We start from the raw sequence: 23,147 nt of genomic DNA, 5'->3' as shown, positions 1-23,147 counted from the left end.
TATACAATTAACCAGGCTATGCAATATTTATTACACATTGCCACATACAATTGATCAGTTTCGAAACGGTTCGAAACAGCGTGATGTAACGAAACCTTTTCCGGGACAGTCACGTGACTTTTTCATTTTGATACGGACTTCGAAGCAACGTTTCGAAACACTGAGCTTCAAATGAATCGATTCAGTTTCGAATACGAGTTTCGAGGTTGACATCACGTGTTAGTATGTCTTGTCTTCTGTAACCCTGTCTTGTCTTTTGTTATTATTATACATATTGTTAAACATATCTGAATGTGTGTCTGCCCCTCGTCTCTTGCATTAGCCTATTTGTTACATTAATATACATCTATTTCTAGCCTGCAACACATCCCAAAAAAGTTGGGACGGGGGCAATTTAGGGCTAGTAAAAATACCTAAATAATGATATAATTTCAAATAGGTTTTGTCACATACCACTGCCATGTTAGACTGTTGTTATGATCTTCTTACTATGCAGTGCTGTATTTGCTTTTTACCAGCTATACTCCGGTCCTTGTTGTACCACATATTATATCTTGTCCATCTTGTCCATAAAAGATTGTTTTTCAAATACTTTTGGGAATCATTTTGTTTACTTTTGGAAATGTTAGAAAACCACCAATGTATCTTTTAGCAGTAGTATGCTCCCTGATAGCCTCTTATGAATCCCATTTTTTACATGTCTTTTTCATATTATGTTGTTATGAACACTGACCCTAGCTGAAGCTAAAACATTGCAGTTTCCTAGTGTTTTGCTAAGCTCTTAAAGGAATTTTACCATAGTTTGTAGTAGGTTATAGTAGGTTCATAGTTAGTCTTTTACTGTACTTTGGTGGTACAGACGGATCCAATGTAAAATAGATTAAGGCAGAACTTACTTTCTATTATCCAAGGACACTAAGCTCTGGGTAGACCTGGATTCATTAGTCTTATCATATCAAGAAGAATCTGTGATTTTAATCTAAGGTGTGTTCGAAAACCTAGTGAGCTCTCTACATAGACAGCATTTTATGTCATCCTATGCACGGTCTGAGAGGGAGGCTGTCCGTATTCTTAGATGCCTTAAAATGCTGTCTAGTAAGGCACCTTAAACCTGAACGATATTTTGACAGAATAATGAGGGAGCATCCGATGCTGCCTTAACGGTAAAAGTAATCCCAGCATTAGTAAGCGAAAACTGATGGAATGGCTGTCTAAGTAGTGCGTTCAAATAACCCGACTTATAAGTCGATGACTAGAATCCTCTCTACTTAGGCAGCTGACTAGGTAGGCAGTAAGACAGCAAGGCAGCTCACTAGGTTTTCAAACAGACTCTGCGAATTCTCTTTAATCTTTAAGGGTTAGGGTTAGAAGAAAGAAGAGATTTCCAATGTTTTACTGATCAACTTTATTGTATTTTGTAAATATAAACACATTTAGATTTTGATGCCTTTAACACACTCCCAAAATAGTTGGGACAGAGGTGTGTTTACCCCTGTTACATCACATTTTGATATGAATGCATTTTTTTTAATGTTACAGTTTTGAAAGTGGAATTTTTGTCCTTTCTTGCTTGATGCGAGCCTTCAGCTGCTCAACATATTCACTTTTTTTATGCTTTACCATCAATCTTAACTATAGACAGGCCAGTCAAGCACATGCATTTTGTGTCTATGGTTGTAGTCCATATAAAATCAGGCCTGGCATCATCTTGCTGAAATAATCATGCAAGTCACCCATGCCATGAGCATTGATGCACCCCTATACCATGACATACGCTATATTGCCAAAAGTATTCACTCACCCATCCAAATCATTCACTCACCCATCCAAATCATTCACTCACCCATCCAAATCATTCACTCACCCATCCAGATAATTAAATTCAGATGTTCCAATCACTTCCATGGCCACAGGTGTATAAAACCAAGCACCTAGGCATGCAGACTGCTTCTACAAACATTAGTGAAAGAATGGGTCGCTCTCAGGAGCTCAGTGAATTCCAGCGTGTTACCGTGATAGGATGTTACCTGTGCAACAAGTCCAGTCGTGAAATTTCCTGTTTTTCAGAAGTTGGGCTCGGCCCCTTAGTTCCAGTGAAAGGAACTCTTAATGCTTCAGCATACCAAGAGATTTTGGACAATTTCATGCTCCCAACTTTGTGGGAACAGTTTGGGGATGGCCCCTTTCTGTTCCAACATGACTGCGCACTAGTGCACAAAGCAAGGTCCATAAAGACATGGATGAGCGAGTTTGTGCAGGCCAGTCAAGTTCTTCCACACCAGAGTCCTGACCTCAACTTGATGGAACACCTTTGGGATGAATTAGAGCGAAGACTGCGAGCCAGGCCTTCTTGTCCAACATCAGTGTCTGACCTCACAAATGCGCTTCTGGAAGAATGGTCAAAAATTCCCACAAACACACTCCTAAACCTTGTGGAAGCCTTCCCAGAAGAAGCCTTCCCTTTGCAGCTATTGAAGTTGTTATAGCTGCAAAGGGTGGGCCGACATCATATTAAATCCTATGGATTAAGAATGGGATGTCACTCAAGTTCATATGCATGTAACGGCAGACGGGCAAATACTTTTGGCAATATAGTGTATGTGTAACGGGACGAGCGGTTTCTGTCGCTACTGTAAATGGAAATAGGAAGCACCCAGCGGCACGCCGTAGTTTGGAATAACTACGTTTCCCACAGACCACCGCGCTCATCAGCGAATATTTGCAGCACCTGGGTTCGCTGCTATATTAATGCGTGTTCCTAACAGCGTGGTGCTCAGTCTTTGAATTGTTATTTATTTAGAGATTTAGAACAGAACTGTAGAAAGAAACACTCGCACTTAGAAAAGTGAAAAGACTAGAAAGAAAAGAAAGAAGAAAGAAAGAAAAAAGGAGAAAGAAGGAATCTAAAAGGTAGTTTCAAACGTGAACAGCGTTTTAGTTTAATTTTAGTTTTAGTTTGTAGGCATTTTAGTAACGCAGTAGGTATCGCAAGCATATAAACAGAACAATCTGCTCCTCTCTTCGCTGTATAGCGCAGTGTGCAGAGTGCAGCACGCCTAATCTTTCGCCCTAGGTGCGAAACCGGCTTAGGGCGAAAACTAAAGTAACACAAGCACTAACAAACTTGCTCACACCTTTTCCGTCCTGCACAGTGGGTCCAACCTGTGTGTTTGTGAATAATAAAAGTAAATAATACATAAGTAAAGTCACCTCTACATTATTATTTACCACACACTGCCCCCTTACAATATGTTGGCTTTTGTACCTTTCACTGATATGTCTGGATGGTCTCTTTTATTTTGGCAAAGAGAACCCAACCTCTGTCTTTCTTAAAAAAAAAAAAAAAAACATGGACTATGGACCATGGACAAGTTTTCACACTGTCTTTCGGACCATCTGAGTTAAGGTTGCGCCCAGAGAACTTAGGGTGTGTTCGAAAACTTAGTGAGCTGCCCTGCTGTCTTACTGCCTACATAGGCAGCTGCCTCAGTAGAGAGGATTCTAATAAGTCATTGACTCATAAGGCAGGTTATTCGAACGCACTACTTAGCGATTCCATCGGGTTTCGCTTACTAAGCTAACACAGTAAGAATCTTGCCCAAACAAATGGGATGAGGTGGCACAGCGTGCTAGCATGTCAACTAACATCTCCCTTTGTGTACCAAAAACGGATAAATTTGCTGACAAACCCGAATTTGCAAATTTGCACGACACTTGTGCAAGTTTATACAAGTTAAAAATCAATAATAATTTATTTACGTTTTAAAATAACTCGTTTCTCCGCACCGTGTTTTTTTTTATATTTCTGTGAGAAAAGAGCTGCCGCACTCGTTCTTGAGTCAAAATAACGTTGAAATATTAATATACCTTAGTAGTGAGGATATTAAGGCATCTAGGATTTCGAACAGCCTCTTTCTCGGGAGTGTGCGTAGGATGACGTAAAATGCTGTCTATGTAGAGAGATCACTAGGTTTTCGAACACACCCTTAGTGTTTCATTTACTGTTCCAGTGGAGGACTGTGTTAGGTGACAATGGTTTTAGTTAAAAGTACTTCTGTGGCTATGTGGCTATATTTATTACAGTAGCATGACAGTTTCTCATGCACCGCCATCGGAGAGCTCGAAGGTCATGCACATATATGCATTATCATTATCTTGTTCACTTTTTTTTTTTTTTTTAAAGAGTCACATTGGCAGCAGGGCAAGCAAAGCAGTCCAGGCATCTCTGTCTCTTAAAAACTACAACCAGCATATCCAGGGGGAATTCTCAAGCATTTCCAGGCCAGCCAGGAGATAAAATCCCTCCTGACTTACAGCCTAGAATGCAATACATTGCAGATTCTGTCTTGGCCGTGAAACGACAGATGGGTGTACTAATGTCCTAACCAGATGTATTTTCCCTCAAATATTTTCTGGCTGGCACCAGACCCACCATTACTATGATTTAAGCTGATGTAGCTATTAAAAGTATATAAATGCATAGATAGCCTTAAAATAATAAAAAACCTTATTACTACTGGACACAGGTTGTTGGTTAGTTTTATAATTGCATTGCATTTTAGAGGCAAATTTTTAGGTAATTGAAAACATTGGCCAGAACGGTTCCACTGTCCCACTATTCTGTGAGCACCACTGGTCCTGGTCCTCAGGTGTAGTCTGCTAACCTAAAACGAACCACTCACAGCAATGTGCTTACACACTCCATCTGTCTGTCATCTCTAGAGACTGCCACTACCTCTGTCTGCCCACATGTTGCAATCTGTGACCTACTTTGCAGATACACCTGAGCTTTGGGAAAACCATCTCTCTTTCCGAACTACAGATGAGTATCTGAGATGAAAAATAACATCATGGTGCCCATATTTAAGACCTAAGGGTAATTTGCAATGTGATTTGCCTTCCCAAAAGCATAACATAGGAATCAGGTTGTGCCAATTAATTTCAGCCCATCAAAAAAAAAATATTTAGCCATTCTAAAGCTTAAGTCTCTGACGTTCTGATTACAAAATACCAGACTTATTTAGTATTAGCTTGTCAGTCTGTTGCTTATGTGAAAGATAAAACAGAATTGTACTTGGTAATCATTAGTAAACATAATACTCTTGTTTCAAGGCCCCATAGCCCAACATGTCAGGAGGGAAATGTTAATGTCTGTAAGACAAGCTGCTGTATGGCTGAAAATTAGAATAAATCAATCAGCCAATTAGCAACAAGGACAGACAAAGATCAGCAGATGATCAAAAAATATTCTCACCTGTGCAGAAAATCCAATATAAAGGCAATAAAAGGTATAATAAAGATAAAAACTATAGCAATTAAGAAATATATACTCTTGAACTGTATACTCTATGAATGTATACTCTTGAAAAATGCAGTGTTCCTTTTACTTTTACATTTACTTTTATTTGATTGCAGACAGAATGAACCTGAGATTTTTCATGTTTTGTCTGCTCAACTTCATTTAATTTGTTAATATACCCCCATTCCTGCATTTCAGGCCTGCAACACATTCTAAAAAAAGTTGGGACGGGGGCAATTTATGGCTAGTGATAAGGTGAAAAAACTAAATAATGATGGGATTCCAAACAAGTGATGTCAACAGGTGATTGTAATCATGGTTTGGTACAAAAGCAGCATCCAGGAAAGGCTGAGTCTTTGATGAGCAAAGATGATCAGAGGATCTCCAGTTTGTCAACAAATGTGTGAGAAAATGATTGAAATGTTTAAAAACAATGTACTTCAAAGAATGAATGGAAGGGTTTTGCATATTTCTTTTGCATAAAAGGACGCAGTGTGCTCCAGACCAAAGACAAAAAGTACTATCCAGACTGTTATCAGCAACAAGTCCAAAAGCCAGGGTCTGTCATGGTATGGGGCTGTGTCAGTGCCCTTGGCAAAGGTCATTTCACTGCACACATTACAAAAGCATGGCTGTGGAAGAAGAGGGTATGGGTACTGGACTGGCCTGCCTGCAGTCCTGACCTGTCCCAATAGAGATGTGTGGAGAATTTTGAAACGAAAAATGCGACAACGACGACCCCGTACTGTTGCACATCTTAAGACGTGTTTGCAGGAAGAATGGAACAAAATAAAACCTGAAACACTAAATTGCTTGGTCTCCTCGGTGCCAAAACGTTTTTTAAGTGTGGTGAAAAGGAAACAACAATTCAAAGGCAACATTACAAAGTGGTAAATGCTTTACTGTCCCAACTTTTTTGGAATGTGTTGCAGGCCTGAAATGCAGGAATGGATGTTTATTAATAAATGAAATAAAGTTGACCAGGCAAAACATGAAATATCTCAGGTTCATCCTGTCTGCAATCAAATAAGTCAAAGTAAATGTAAGAAACTCTGTGTTGTTTTTTATTTGCATTTTCCTTGCTGTCCCAACTTTTTTTCTGATTTGAGGTTGTAAATAAATATTATATTTTAAATACATTCTTTGATTTCTAATAAAATTATAAAACCATTTTAAAACCATACTTTTGGTTCACCATCTATGACATTAATACTTGGCCATTCCTCTCTGTAGAAGCCACTCAGATTTTTGTCCAGTCTTTTTCACCTTGAGACTGAACTATTGCAACTACCTCTTGGTTTACACATTTCTACATATGTAAATCAGACTTATAACAGATTCCAAATGCAGCCGCACTCATGGTTTTTTGTCTACTACTGCCACATTACCTCACAGCATCTCTGTCTTCACTGGCTTTCTGTAGCTGCCCACATTTAATTTAAAACAATGATACTCGCCTACAAGGCCAAAATCCTCAACCTTAAAGCACTTATCATTGTGTTGTACTTTATTTCCTTCGAGCTACAAATCTGGCTTGTCTTGATCCACCCCTCAGGACTCATGAAAGCAAGGCTCTTCTATGTACTAGTCCCCAGGTGATGGAATGATCTTCTCCTGTTTGTTCAAACATCTGAGTCTCTTGCTGTCTTCAAACGACAATTACAGCCCATTTGCAAATTTTCCTTATTTTGTTCATTTTATTTCATTTAATTTCATGTAACTAATTTATTCTGGTCAGGGCTGTGGAGAGTCTGTTTTTACCTGGAGAAAAAAAATAGGCGCTCCAATCCATCATAGGGCTTTGGCCTACCCTTTTAGAGATACTATCGACCGACCAATGGTGGTGGGCTAGTGCAATAGGCCACTGTGATACCCGAGCACAATCCTTTATTTCCTAAAAGGAAAAAAAAGATTGATGAATCACTATTCTTTGATGAGCCAAAGTCTGCCCTTCCTGGCAGGAATGGCGAATCACAGTCATATGGACAAGTCTGGGTTTGGCGAATTCCAGGAGACTGCATTGTGCCAACTGTTGTTTGGTGGAGAAGGCATAATGCTGTGGGGTTATTTTTAGGTGTTGGTCTTGGCCCATTAGTTCCAGTGAAAGAAAATCTTTATGCTTCAGCATAACAAGAAATTTTGCACAATTGTATTCTTCCAAATTTGTGGGAACAGTTTGGGGAATGATTGTGCCCTAGTGCACAGAGCAAGGTCTATAAATGCATGGTTGGTTGAGTTTGTTCTGGAAGAACTAATGTTTGTTTTTGTCGGCTGGTTAAAACACCTTGGGATGAACTAGAACAGAGGTTGCAAGCCAGGATGAATGGATAAATGGTCTAAAGTTCCCACAAAGACAGTCAAAAATTTAGTAGTAAGCCTTCCCATAAGAGTGAACTCTGTATTAGCTGCAAAAAGGTAACTAACTACATTAATGCCCATGGATTTAGAAATGGATGTCATATATCACCTAGCAGTGTTTAACCAAGGTGAACTGCTCACTTTCCATCTGAGGCAAGTTATCTGTTATTAGCAGCTTTCTTTTCTTTTCCTTTGCTACATTTTTACTGCAGCCCCACCTGTTTGTGACAACCTATTTTACGGAGTGTTCCTCAGATAGTAGAAATACTCTGGGTGCAGGCTGTGCCAGTTGATGGTCATGGGCTTATCGCTCATGTTTCAGCCTCTCTGGCTTCTGTTAACAGTTGTCCCAGATGGGCGGAGAAGGTTGTCATATTGTAAAAAACAGTTCTCAGTTTTGTGCTTTCCCCTTTATATCAATATAACATTTAAACCACCTCCTTGTTTCTACACTAACTGTCAATTTTATCAGCTCCATTTACCATATAGAAGCACTTTGTAGTTCTACAATTACTGACTAGTCCATCTGTTTCTCTGCATGCTTGGTTAGCCCCCTTTCATGCTGTTCTTCAATGGTCAGGACTCTCCTAGGACCACTACAGAGCAGGTATTATTTAGGTGGTGGATCATTCTTAGCACTGCAGTGACACTGACATGGTGGTGGTGTGTTAGTGTGTGTTGGGCTGGTATAAATGGATAAGACACAGCAGCGCTGATGGAGTTTTTAAACACCTCACTGTCACTGATGGACTGAGAATAGTCCACCAACCAAAAATATATTCAGCCAACAGCGCCCTGTGGGCAGCGTCCTGTGACCACTGATGAAGGTCTATAAGATGACTAACTCAAACAGCAGCAACAGATGAGTGATCGTCTCTGACTTTAGATCCACAAAGTGGACCAACTAGGTAGGAGTGTCTAATAAAGTGGACAGTGAGTGGACATGGTATTTAAAAACTCCAGCAGCGCTTGCTGTGTCTGATCCACTCATACCAGCACAACAGCACACCTAAATAATACTTGCTCTGTGGTGGTCCTGACCATTAAAGAACAGGGTGAAAGCAGGCTAAAAGGTATGTAGAGTAACAGATGGACTACAGTCAGTAATTGTAGGACTTCAAAGTGCTTCTATATGGTAATGGGAGCTGATAAAATGGACAGTGAGTGTAGAAACAAGGAGGTGGTTTTAATGTTATGGCTGATCGGTAGATAGATAGAGAGATAGAGAGATAGAGAGATAGAGAGATAGAGAGAGAGAGAGAGAGATAGAGAGATAGAGATGATATAGATATAGATTTAAAAATATAGATAGATAGAGAGATAGAGAGATTTAGAGATATAGATAGATAGAGATGGTGTATATATATAGATTTATAGATTGATAGATAGATAGATAGATAGATAGATAGATAGATAGATAGATAGATAGATAGATAGATAGATAGATAGAGATATAAAAAAAAAAAAAAAAGGAAAAAAAAAGAGACAAAGGTGTGAGAGACAAAGAGAGAGAATGTGTGACAGATAACATGAGCTCCTGAAATATCAACAAAAACTAGACCCTAAAGTGGGACAAACAGAGAAAGAAAACTTAAAAAAAATGGATATAAGACTACAAACAACTTTCTCTTCTAATTTTTATTTATTTTTTTGACCTAATCCACCAAAAACATCAAAAATAAAACCAAAGTTTCAACAAAGAGGACAAACTGAATGCGGAGTCTGGACTCCAGTGGACAACAGCAGGACAGATGAACAAGGAGAAAACGTCAAGGAGAGAACAAGAAAACGTTTGACACATAAGGACAAGATATACTAAAGCAAGGTATGCTGCATAGTTGAAGAACCTGCTTAAAGTCTGTTTAAAAATCTTAAACTTTAAAACTATCTCAAACATAAGAATCCCTAGCTTGACTAGTTAGTAGTTAACACCTTGATCTACCTGAGGCTCCAGAAGTCCTCCCCCCTTGAGCCTGCAGCAGCTGGAATACACAAAAACGTCTGTCACCATGGCAACCAGGCCTACCCAGAGCAGAGAGCTGGAGTACCCTGCTAAGTGTAAGAGTGCCCAGGCAAAAAAGAAACACAAGGAACAAGTTCTAGCAGAAAACCCTGACACCTTGTATGCAGACTTCATCCACCTGAATGGCAAGAGGATAAAAAACAACTTGATCTTCTACACTGCTGCTCTGTCTGCATGGAAATCTGCAATCTGTAAACACTACCAGTTTAATGTCAAGGAAGGCATTGGCAGAGGGGGAAGAATCACTGTGTGTGAAGATGGAAATTTGGACACTGACAATCCTGTACTCACAATAACCTATTACACCAAAGGCACAGTGTTAATCCAAGGAAACGAACTCAACCTGGGCTCTTTTGAGGAGATCTTTTCCCAGCTAAAGTCTGAAGCAGAAATAGAGGGTGAAGGTGCTACTGTGAACAACGCAGACTGTGAGGAGGACAGCCAAGATACACCATTAACACTTTCCACCTCAGACCCCCCTCCTCAGAAAGACAGCTGAGAGAAAACCTCGCTTTGCTTGAACTGGACTTTTTTGAGTTTAAGGAATCTACACAGGCCAGACTTTCAGACAAGGCCACCAGCAACCCAATTCAGCAGCTGAGAGAGGAGTTCCAACAGCTAAAGAGAGAAAACCAGACCTGCATGACAGAATTTAGAGAAAGCCTGAAAGAGCTTCAACAGGAGAACCTCAGTCTACGGGCACAGTTGGCAAAACTTAAAGACAATGAGATGATAAAAGAAAGGACCCTGACAAGGCAGATACAAGATCTGTCAGAAAAGCTCCAACAACTCAAACATTATGCCTTAACCTCCAGTAGCACACCCACCGACATACAAACAAATAAGAATCACACAAATGCACACAGTGCCACCCCAGACATGACTGGTGAACATACTGAAGTACTTACCCCCTCTAATTTATCTTATATAAAAAATACAACAACGGAAAATGACAGTCAGACACCTCCAGCAGCAGAGTCCCCACCTACCCCTGAGACCATCACAACCAACACAACAGAACAGAGGCCACGTGTAGTGATGTTAATTGACTCCAATGGAAAATTTCTGGATCCCCAGAAGCTCTTCCCTGGACACCAAGTGACAGCAAAGTGATGTAGCACCACTGACCAGGCACACCGGCTCCTGAACAAAGAAACCCTTGGCAAACCGCAGCACATCATCATCCACACAGGCACCAATGACCTCCATACACTGCATAGTAACACCGCTGAGGCAGTTCGAAGAATGGCCATGCGAGCAAGCAAGGAGTTCCCAGAGAGCCACATTGTCATCTCCACCCTGCTACCACGATCGGACACACCCCCACACATCATCTATAGCCTCAATTCTGAAATCAACAGATGATGTACTGCTCTACCAAATGTATATCTGGCAAATCATCCCACCATCACCCTACATGACATGTACGACGGACTCCATCTACACAAGGACAGTGTACGGATCTTTGCAAAGACCCTTAAAGATGTCGCCTTGGGCCGCATCACCGCATCAACAAGACCAGGAATCCCCAGACCACCAGCACTGTACGCACCAAGGTATGAACATTTGTCACCTAGAAGGCATAGCAGACCTCAAGTCCCACCAGCCCCCCGGGCTACTACAATCTCCCCTACACCTGTGAAGCTCCCCACAGCCACAACATTACCTGCTGTACCACACCACACCACCGGGAAAGAAATGGAAAGAGAATCCACTAAGAAGAAGACTCCTGCACAAAAAAGGCCAAAGAGCTACGCTGCAGCAGTGACACAGCCTTCTCCTCCTCCAGCTATAGCTTTGCCTTCTACTACAACGGAACTAGGAGAGATAAGAGAGATGCTCTACAACCTGTGTAATAGACTTCTTACAAAGTAAGCCCAAATATACAATCATGTTTGCACTATAACAATTTAGATATTTCCTCTGTTTTGTCCCACTAGACAAGCTGATCTAGATTTTTCTTTGATAAGTCACATATTTAATGCGCTCATTCCACATTAGTTGCTGGAACATTCAGGGTCTCCACTCTTCAATCTTCAGAGGGAAAAGTAGAGATCCTGACTTTCTAAAGAACATTGAGGATGTAGACATCCTTATTTTAACAGAAACATGGTGCCGTAAAGACACTCCTACCCACTGTCCCTCAGGATACTGTGAGATTATGATACCCTCACTCAAATTAAACACAGTCCACCGTGGACGAGATTCTGGAGGAATTTTAGTGTGGTATAGAACAGGCCTAGCCAACCACATCTCAATGGTAAAATTAGGGAAATCACATTGTTGGCTGAAACTCCATAAAAATATTGGCCTGTCGGCAACAAACATATACCTTTGTGCTGTCTACACTCCTCCAATTGAATCCCCATATTACGATGAGGAGTACCTAAACAACCTCCAAACAGAAATTACTCACTTTCAGGCCCAGGGTAATGTACTGTTATGTGGAGATTTTAATGCTCGAACAGGAACTGAACCTGATTATATAGATCCACAGGGCAACAAACATGTGTTTGGCCAAAGCCTCCCGTACACCACACCTAACCTCAAAAATAGAAACAACCTCGACAGCATTGTAAACACAGTTGGTAAAGAGCCCAGTAAAATGTACCCGCTTCACAGGACCTTGATAGAAAACTTGATAGAAAACTATCAAACCAACTATCAAACTATCAAACCTAAAACACAGACAGCCAGATGATCCAGATCTGAGAAGGAAATATTGTGAATGCCTAAAGCAATATAAAAAATCAGTTCAAGTGAAAAAAATAAACCATACAAACAAAACACTCAGAGAAATTGAAGACTCAATTCAACAAAATCAGTTCTGGGAAATGTGGAATAGTTTAGGCACAACCAAAACACAGGACCTACCTATAGAAAATGGAGAAATTTGGAAAACACATTTTGAACATCTTTACCAAGAAATCCCCCCAAATTGCCTAAATACCAACTATGAAGTGATCAAACGTAAATTACATCTACTAGAAAGTTCCATAAAAGACAATCAAAATCCCCTTGATTATCCTATAACACAAGAAGAATTGGCTCAACAACTTAAATCTTTAAAATCTAAAAAAGCCAGTGGCCCGGACAGCATCAGAACAGAAATGCTTAAAAGCAGCATTCCTGAGCTGCAGAGGGCAGTGCTCAAACTATTTAACTTGGTCCTGAGCTCAGGATGTTTTCCTGACATCTGGTGCCAAGGACTTATTACCCCAATCCATAAGAGTGGAAACAAATTGGACCCTAACAATTTCAGAGGCATCTGTGTGAGCAGTAATCTGGGGAAAGTGTTTAATAGCATTTTAAACTACAGAATTCTCTCTTTCCTTAATGAACACAATGTCCTGAACAAAAATCAAATCGGCTTCCTACCAAACCACAGAACCACTGACCATATCTACACTCTCCACACCCTGATTAACAAACATGTACATCAATCCAAAAATGGAAAAATCTTTGCCTGTTTTGTAGATTTTAAGAAGGCATTCGATTCTATTTGGCACAAAGGGCTGTATTACACTCTCCTACAGAGTGGAATCGGGGGTAAAGTGTATGATATAATCAAATCAATGTATTCGAGTAACAAATGTGCTGTAAGAATTGGTGACAAACATACAGAACTCTTCACTCAGAAAAGAGGAGTGAAACAGGGCTGCAGTCTGAGTCCAACACTGTTTAATATCTATATAAATGAATTAGCGGTGCAGCTGGAACAGTCTGCAGCCCCCGGACTCACTCTGCAGGATGGGGAAGTAAAATTCCTGCTCTATGCAGACGACCTGGTGCTGCTGTCCCCCAGCGCACAGGGGCTACAGCAGCACCTGGACCTGCTGGAGCAGTACTGCCAGAACTGGGCCCTATCAGTAAATCTAAAAAAAACAAACATTATGATCTTCCAAAAAAAACCTAGATGTCAGGAACACAGGCACCAGTTTACCCTGGGCAACACTGCCCTGGAGCACACAATGCAGTACACTTACCTTGGTCTCATCATTACTGCATCTGGGAGTTTCAGCATGGCAGTGAATGCACTAAAAGAAAAAGCTCGTAGAGCCCTGTACACAATCAGGAAAAGATTCATTGTCATTCCCACCTCAATTTGGAGTAAATTATTTGATAGCGTGATCCAGCCCATTGCACTGTACGGAAGTGAAGTATGGGGTCCACTCAATTTTCACAGTTATATTAAATGGGACAAACATCCAACAGAAACCCTGCACGCTGAATTCTGTAGAATTATTTTAAAAGTCCAGAGAAAAACACCAACCATCGCCTGCAGGGCAGAATTAGGCCGATTTCCTCTAATTATAAACATAGAAAAAAGATCTCTAAATTTCTGGATACACCTTAAGTCAAGTCCCAAAGAGTCACTACAGTTTAAAGCACTTCAGTGCCAGGAACTGACCCCTGAAAAGAGTGACCTCAGCCAGCTGGCCCTGAGACTCTCTGACCCCCAAACAGGCCTCACCACAGATAACAGCACTGTCCAACAGCTCATAGCAAATAGTAAGAACAGATATCTAGAACACTGGGAGAACCAAATCCAGTCTCACAGCAGACTAGAATGCTTTCGGGAAGTAAAAAGTGAGTACAAACTAGAACCGTATCTCACAGCAGTCAGAGAGCCACAGCAGCGATGGATCCTGACCAAGTACCGACTCGGTAACCACAGTCTGGCCATCGAGACGGGCAGATACAAAAAGTCCTGGCTGCCCAGAGAGGAGAGACTGTGTGTTCACTGTGAGAGTGGAGAGGTGGAGACAGAGATGCACTTCCTTCTTCACTGCCAAAAATTCAAAACAACACGAGAAAACTTCACCGAAAGATTTAAACAACAAATCACAAATTACCAAACACTCACAGAATTGGAAAAATTACAAAAAATTCTGGGAGAAGGGCACACTGCCCCCCTCGCCGCACAGTATGTGTCAGCGCTACACTGCCTGAGAGACAGTGGGTAACAGTTCTGTGTGTATATATACATTTGTGTAAAGTACAGGTATATACTGTCTGTATATCTTCCTGTAAATTTGCTAAAATACTTTTATTGTTTATTTTTATTTTATCTTTACTCACTTTTATTGTTTATTGTTTTATTGTCATATATTGCTTCTTTTGTAATTCTGTTATTATCGTTGTAATGCTTTGGCAATATTGAATCTTTTTTTTTTACATTCATGCCAATAAAGCTACTTTGAATTGAATTGAATTGATAGAGATATAGATAGAGATGGTATATATATATAGATTTATAGAGATAGATAGATAGATAGATAGATAGATAGATAGATAGATAGATAGATAGATAGATAGATAGAGATGATATAGTTATAGATATAGATTTAAAAATATAGATAGAGAGAGAGAGAGAGAGAGAGAGAGAGATACTGTAGATAGATAGATAGATAGATAGATAGATAGATAGATAGATAGATAGATAGATAGATAGATAGATAGATAGATAGATAGATAGATAGATAGATAGATAGATATAGAGATATACAGGGGTTGGACAATGAAACTGAAACACCTGGTTTTAGACCACAATAATTTATTAGTATGGTGTAGGGCCTCCTTTTGCGGCCAATACAGCGTCAATTCGTCTTGGAAATGACATATACAAGTCCTGCACAGTGGTCAGAGGGATTTTAAGCCATTCTTCTTGCAGGATAGTGGCCAGGTCACTACGTGATGCTGGTGGAGGAAAACGTTTCCTGACTCGCTTCTCCAAAACACCCCAAAGTGGCTCAATGATATTTAGATCTGGTGACTGTGCAGGCCATGGGAGATGTTCAACTTCACTTTCATGTTCATCAAACCAATCTTTCACCATTCTTGCTGTGTGTATTGGTGCATTGTCATCCTGATACACGGCACTGCCATTGGATGCACATGGTCCTCCAGAATGGTTCGGTAGTCCTTGGCAGTGACGCGCCCATCTAGCACAAGTATTGGGCCAAGGGAATGCCATGATATGGCAGCCCAAACCATCACTGATCCACCCCCATGCTTCACTCTGGGCATGCAACAGTCTGGGTGGTACGCTTCTTTGGGGCTTCTCCACACCGTAACTCTCCCGGATGTGGGGAAAACAGTAAAGGTGGACTCATCAGAGAACAATACATGTTTCACATTGTCCACAGCCCAAGATTTGCGCTCCTTGCACCATTGAAACCGACGTTTGGCATTGGCACGAGTGACCAAAGGTTTGGCTATAGCAGCCCGGCCGTGTATATTGACCCTGTGGAGCTCCCGACGGACAGTTCTGGTGGAAACAGGAGAGTTGAGGTGCACATTTAATTCTGCCGTGATTTGGGCAGCCGTGGTTTTATGTTTTTTGGATACAATCCGGGTTAGCACCCGAACATCCCTTTCAGACAGCTTCCTCTTGCGTCCACAGTTAATCCTGTTGGATGTGGTTTGTCCTTCTTGGTGGTATGCTGACATTACCCTGGATACCGTGGCTCTTGATACATCACAAAGACTTGCTGTCTTGGTCACAGATGCGCCAGCAAGACGTGCACCAACAATTTGTCCTCTTTTGAACTCTGGTATGTCACCCATAATGTTGTGTGCATTGCAATATTTTGAGCAAAACTGTGCTCTTACCCTGCTAATTGAACCTTCACACTCTGCTCTTACTGGTGCAATGTGCAATTAATGAAGATTGGCCACCAGACTGGTCCAATTTAGCCATGAAACCTCCCACACTAAAATGACAGGTGTTTCAGTTTCATTGTCCAACCCCTGTAGATAGATAGAGAGATATAGATAGATAGAGATGGTATTTATATAGATTTATAGATAGATAGATAGATAGATAGATAGATAGATAGATAGATAGATAGATAGATAGATAGATAGATAGAGATTAGATAGATAGATAAAGATGATATAGATTTAGAGATATACAGTAGATAGATAGATAGATAGATAGATAGATAGATAGATAGATAGATAGATAGATAGAGATGATAAAGATTTAGAGATACAGACAGACAGACAGACAGACAGACAGACAGATAGATAGAGATGATAAAGATTTAGACAGACAGACAGACAGACAGACAGACAGACAGACAGACAGATAGGTTTAAACACAGTCGTTAAGTGAAAAAGAAAGAGCTGTGAAAGAGTGAAAGAGAAAGAGCAAACTTTGCTACAAAGGTGAGGTTTTAGAAGACAGTTTTATGTCACAGATCATACACCATGGCAACACTGAGCACAGCAACAAGACACACGTTAGTTATACTACATCAACAAGGTCTCTTCCAGGCAAAGATTTTAAAGCAGACTGGGGTTTCAGCATGTGCTTTTCAAGCTCTTGAATAAGCACAAAGAACCGGGCAATGGTGACAACCATAGACGCAGTGGTTGGCCAAGGAAACTTAGTGCAGCAGATGAAAGACACATCATGCTTACTTCCAGCTGCTCAGCATTGACTATCTACTGTATGTAATACTGTGAAAAGATTCAGTTAATCTGGAAAGAGTTTATGAGGTGCAGGTCACTGATGAATGCTCTCAGCATTGCATGAGAAACTGTCATGCTACTGTGATAAATATAGCCACATGGGCTCAGATGTTAATTAACCCAGTCCACTGCTTTTTTGTTCTCTTCGACAAGGACAAGGGCAACATCTGTCATGGTATTGGGTACATCGAGTTATGGGAGACTTGCACATGTGTGAATGTACCACTGATGCAGAGGTTTATATTAGGATTTTAGAGAGACATGTTGTTATAGAGGTGATGTCTTTTATTCTGGTATATTCTGGTCCATAGTTATTTCGGCAAGCCGATACCATGCCTCATTCTGCATACACTACAGCAGCACAGCTTCATAAACAGTCTGTGTGCCCAACTGGCACATTCCAGATCTTGTCTCCTATTAAAAATGTATGATGCATCATGAACAGAACAAGACAACAGCGACCACAGACTGCTGAGAAGCTAGGTCTTGTATCAAGCAGGAATGAGGAATACCACTTGCAAAACTGCAATAGTTATTGTCCTTAGTTCCCAAATGATTAAAAAGTAGAAATAATAGGAAAGGTGATGTAACACAGTCACTCTCTCTCTTTCTTACTCTCTCTCTCTGGCTTACTCTCACTACTATGCAAGTGCTTTATGTAGTAAGATGAGAGGGGTGGGGGTGTAGTGATGAATGAAGCCTTCATACAAAGTGAATAGCTGACAGCTCCTGAGACTTGTGGACCAATTCATTTGCTGCAGAGCTGCTATATGCTGAGATCATTTCCTTAGATGTCCCAAAAGCACTGCGGAGGAGGCAGGAATTTCGCCCATGTGCCTAACAAGCCTCTTTCCATCTTATATCTTTATTGGCCCAGGTTAGAAGTCCAAAATCCAAGAAATCCTTAAAATATTACATATTCTCTAAGAAATGGTGATGTTTAAGTAATTACCCACAACTCCAGTCTCTAGATGTGAAGTTGCTGGCATTAATTTATAACCAGTTGGCTAAATATGACAAGGTGTAATCCTACTCCTCTATAAATGTTAGAGTCTATTAAATAGTAACTGCTGAATCTGAATTCATCATGTTTATGCCTTTGCTTGCTTGGCTGTTGGAGTAAAACGATGCCTTGCATTATTTATATTGTTCTGGGTGACGTACAGATGAACCGTCGCTGCAGTGTTTTGTCTTGCTGTATTGAGGCTGTGTCGCTGTGCTTTTTCCACTTACAGCAGTTAAGCCGTCTTTGCACATCATATTACATTTACATTTACATTTTCAGCATTTAGCAGACGCCCTTATCCAAAGCGACTTACATTACAGTTACAGTATATAGTCTGAGCAACTGAGGGTTAAGGGCCTTGCTCAAGGACCCAACAGCAGCAACCTGGCAGTGGTGGGGCTTGAACCAGCGACCCTCTGATCACTGGTCCAGTACCCAGCTGGCCCTCTCTGGATATTATCTCTGTATGAACAATCAGAGCTCAAATGTCTATATTTACAGCTTGACGGGGATGAGGCGGGTGTTTCTTCAAAGCATAAGAGGGAAAGAAATCAGTGAACATGGGTGCAATACATGGTACATAAGGTACATTAGCTGGATGGGCATCTAACATATTTGTCTTTAAAACAAATTTACGTTTGTTATATGCATGCACTATAATAAGTCTTGCTTTTATCACCAGGAAGCGACTTCTGGATTAATGTATTAGATAAAAGCACCTGCTGCTAAATCATTCCGACTGCACTTATAGCAGGAAGGAACACTGTGCTTAAAAGCATATGGAGCACTGACCTATTGATTGATCAGTGTTAGAATGATTGATGCAGTGCACATTGGAAAAAAATTTCTTGCCAGGAAGGGCAGACTTCGCCTTATCAGATGAAGCCAGCTAGCCCAAGAGACCTAAGCAAATATGGCATGAAGTGCAATGTTTTCTTTAAGACTTTTGTTTTTGGTAGGCATCAAAATTCCTATTCCCAAACTTTTATTATTATTATTATTATTATTATTATTATTATTATTACAACCCCAAATCAGAAAAAAGTTGGGACAGCATGGAAAATGCACATAATAAAAAACAGAGTTTCTTACATTTACCTTGACTTTCATTTGATTGCAAACAGGATGAACCTGAGATATTTCATGTTTTGTCTGGTCAACTTCATTTCATTTATTAATAAACATCCATTCCTGCATTTCAGGCCTGCAAAAAAAGTTTGGACAGTAAAGCATTTACCACTTTGTAATGTTGTAATTCCTTTTCACCACACTTAAAATACATTTTGGCACCGAGGACACCAAGTGATTTAGTGTTTCAGCTTTTATTTTGCCCCATTCTTCCTGCAAACACATCTTAAGATGTGCAACAGTACGGGGTTGTCGTCGCATTTTTCCTTTCAAAATTCTCCACACATTCTCTATTGGGGACAGGTCAGGACTGCAGGCAGGCCAGTCCAGTACCCGTACCCTCTTCCTCCACAGCCATGTCTTTGTAATATGTGCAGCATGTGGTTTTGCATTGTCTTGTTGAAAAATGCATGAACGTCCCTGCAAACGATGACGTCTTGAAGGCAGCAGATGTTGCTCTCAGATCTCAATGTACTTTTCTGCATTAATGCTGCCATCACAGAAGTGTAAATGACCTTTGCCAGGGGCACTGACACAGCCACATACCATGACAGACCCTGACTTTTGGACTTGTTGCTGATAACAGTCTGGATGGTCCTTTTTGTCTTTGGTCTGGAGCACACAGCGTCCATTTTTTTTCTTCAAAAAAGACCTAGAATGCTTATTCATCTGACCACAATACACGTTTCCACTGTGTAATGGTCCATCCTAGATGCCTCCGAGCCCAGAAAAGTCGACGCCGCTTCTGGACAAGGTTTTCCAAAGTAATCCCTTGCCCATGTGGTTATATCAGTTATTGTTGAGTGGCGGTTCTTGATGCCATCTGAGAGATCGAAGATCACAGGAAGATCACACAATCTTTCTTTGAGGTACATAGTTTTTAAACATTTCAATAATTTTCTCACACATTTGTTGACAAACTGGAGATCATCTGATCATCTTTGCTCATCAAAGTCTTTCCTGGATGCTGCTTTTGTACCAATCCATGATTACAATCACCTGTTGACATCACCTGTTTGAAATCACATCATTATTTAGTTTTTTCACCTCATTACTAGCCCTAAACTGTCCCCAACCCAACTTTTTTTGGAATGTGTTGCAGGCCTGAAATGCAGGAATGGAGGTATATTAACAAATGAAATAAAGTTGAGCAGACAAAACATGAAATATATCAGGTTCATTCTGTTTGCAATAAAAAAAAAAGTCAAAGTAAATGTAAGGAACACTGCATTTTTATTTATTTGCATTTTCCATACTCTCCCAACTTTTTCTGATTTGGCGTTGTATTATTATTAATGATGTTGCATTCTTATGATGTTGGCCCATTTAGATAAAAAAAAGATGATGCACTGATGTTAGATGAGAAGATCTGGTGCACAATCAGTGTACCTAGTCTCAAGGTGTAAAGTAAGGTCAAAGTCAGTGCTTTATGCCATCTATTGGAGTTTTTCTACAGCAAACTTGTTTGGCCATTGGAGGAAAAAAGCCCTGCGTTATTAATATTGTTCTGGGTGACATACAGATGAACCGTAGCTAGATTGTTTTGTATAGCTGTGTTGCGGCTGTGTGACTGGACTTGCAGAGGTTAAGCATTCTGCATATAATAGTGTCTCACTATGAACACTCTGTGCTATGTGGTCCTATTTACAGCCTGAAAGAGAAGGAAATTTTTTTTTCTTGAGATCATAAACAGTATTGAGATGAATAGATTAAGTGAGACTCTATCTTTTACTGCATAATAGCTTCCCTTCCTTATAGCTATACTTCCTTACCTATAGCTTTTATTGCATTACAGCTTCCCTTCCCTTTCTAATAGCTATACTTCCTTACCTATAGCTTTTATTGTAATACAGCTTCCCTTTTTTATAGCTACACTTCCTTACCTATAGCTTTTATTGTGATACAGTTTCCCTTCCCTTCCTTATAGCTACACTTCCTTACCTATAGCTTTTATTGTGATACAGTTTCCCTTCCCTTCCTTATAGCTACACTTCCTTACCTATAGCTTTTATTGCGATAGAGCTTCCCTTCCTTATAGCTACACTTCCTTACCTATAGCTTTTATTGCGATACAGCTTCCCTTCCCTTTCTTATAGCTATACTTCCCTACCTATAGCTTTTATTGCATTACAGCTTCCCTTTCTTATAGCTATACTACCTTCCCTATAGATTTTATTGCGATACAGCTTCCCTTCCCTTCCTTATAGCTACACTTCCCTACCTATAGCTTTTATTGCAACACAGCTTCCCTTCCCTTTCTAATAGCTATACTTCCTTACCTATAGCTTTTATTGTGATAGAGCTTCCCTTCCCTTTCTAATAGCTATACTTCCTTACCTATAGCTTTTATTGCGATACAGCTTCCCTTCCTTATAGCTATACTTCCTTGCCTATAGATTTTATTGCGATACAGCTTCCCTTCCCTTCCTTATAGCTACACTTCCTTACCTATAGCTTTAATTGCAACACAGCTTCCCTTCCCTTTCTAATAGCTATACTTCCTTACCTATAGCTTTTATTGCAATACAGCTTCCCTTTCTTATAGCTATACTTTCTTACCTATGGCTTTTATTGCAACACAGCTTCCCTTCCCTTCCTAATAGCTATACTTCCTTACCTATAGCTTTTATTGCGATACAGCTTCCCTTCCTTATAGCTATACTTCCTTACCTATAGCTTTTATTGCAACACAGCTTCCCTTCCCTTCCTTATAGCTATACTTCCTTACCTATAGCTTTTATTGCAATACAGCTTCCCTTCCCTTCCTTATAGCTATACTTCCTTACCTTTAGCTTTTATTGCAACACAGCTTCCCTTCCCTTCCTAATAGCTATACTTCCTTACCTATAGCTTTTATTGTAATACAGCTTCCCTTTTTTATAGCTACACTTCCTTACCTATAGCTTTTATTGCGATACAGCTTCCCTTCCCTTCCTTATAGCTATACTTCCTTACCTATAGCTTTTATTGCAATACAGCTTCCCTTTCTTATAGCTATACTTCCTTACCTATAGCTTTTATTGCGTTACAGCTTCCCTTCCCTTCCTTATAGCTATACTTCCTTACCTATAGCTTTTATTGCAACACAGCTTCCCTTCCCTTTCTAATAGCTATACTTCCTTACCTATAGCTTTTATTGTGATACAGCTTTCCTTCCTTATAGCTACACTTCCTTACCTATAGCTTTTATTGCGATACAGCTTCCCTTCCTTATAGCTATACCTCCTTAGCTATAGCTTTTATTGCGATACAGCTTCCCTTCCTTATAGCTATACTTCCTTACCTATAGCTTTTACTGCGATACAGCTTCCTTTTCTTATAGCTATACTTTCTTACCTATGGCTTTTATTGCAACACAGCTTCACTTCCCTTCCTAATAGCTATACTTCCTTACCTATAGCTTTTACTGCGATACAGCTTCCTTTTCTTATAGCTATACTTTCTTACCTATAGCTTTTATTGCAACACAGCTTCCCTTCCCTTTCTAATAGCAATACTTCCTTACCTATAGTTTTTTTTGCGATACAGCTTCCCTTCTTTATAGCTATACTTCCTTACCTATAGCTTTTATTGCGATACAGCTTCCCTTTCTTATAGCTATACTTCCTTACCTATAGCTTTTACTGTGATACAGCTTTCCTTCCTTATAGCTTTACCTCCTTACCTATAGCTTTTATTGCGATACAGCTTCCCTTTCTTATAGCTATACTTCCTTACCTATAGCTTTTATTGCAACACAGCTTCTTTTCCCTTCCTTATAGCTATACTTCCTTACCTATAGCTTTTATTGCGATACAGCTTCCCTTCCATTCCTTATAGCTATACCTCCCTACCTATAGCTTTAATTTCAACAC

This window comes from Trichomycterus rosablanca, chromosome 6, assembly GCF_030014385.1.
Source record: "Trichomycterus rosablanca isolate fTriRos1 chromosome 6, fTriRos1.hap1, whole genome shotgun sequence".
NCBI lineage: Eukaryota > Metazoa > Chordata > Actinopteri > Siluriformes > Trichomycteridae > Trichomycterus > Trichomycterus rosablanca.
This window is presented reverse-complemented; position numbering follows the sequence as displayed.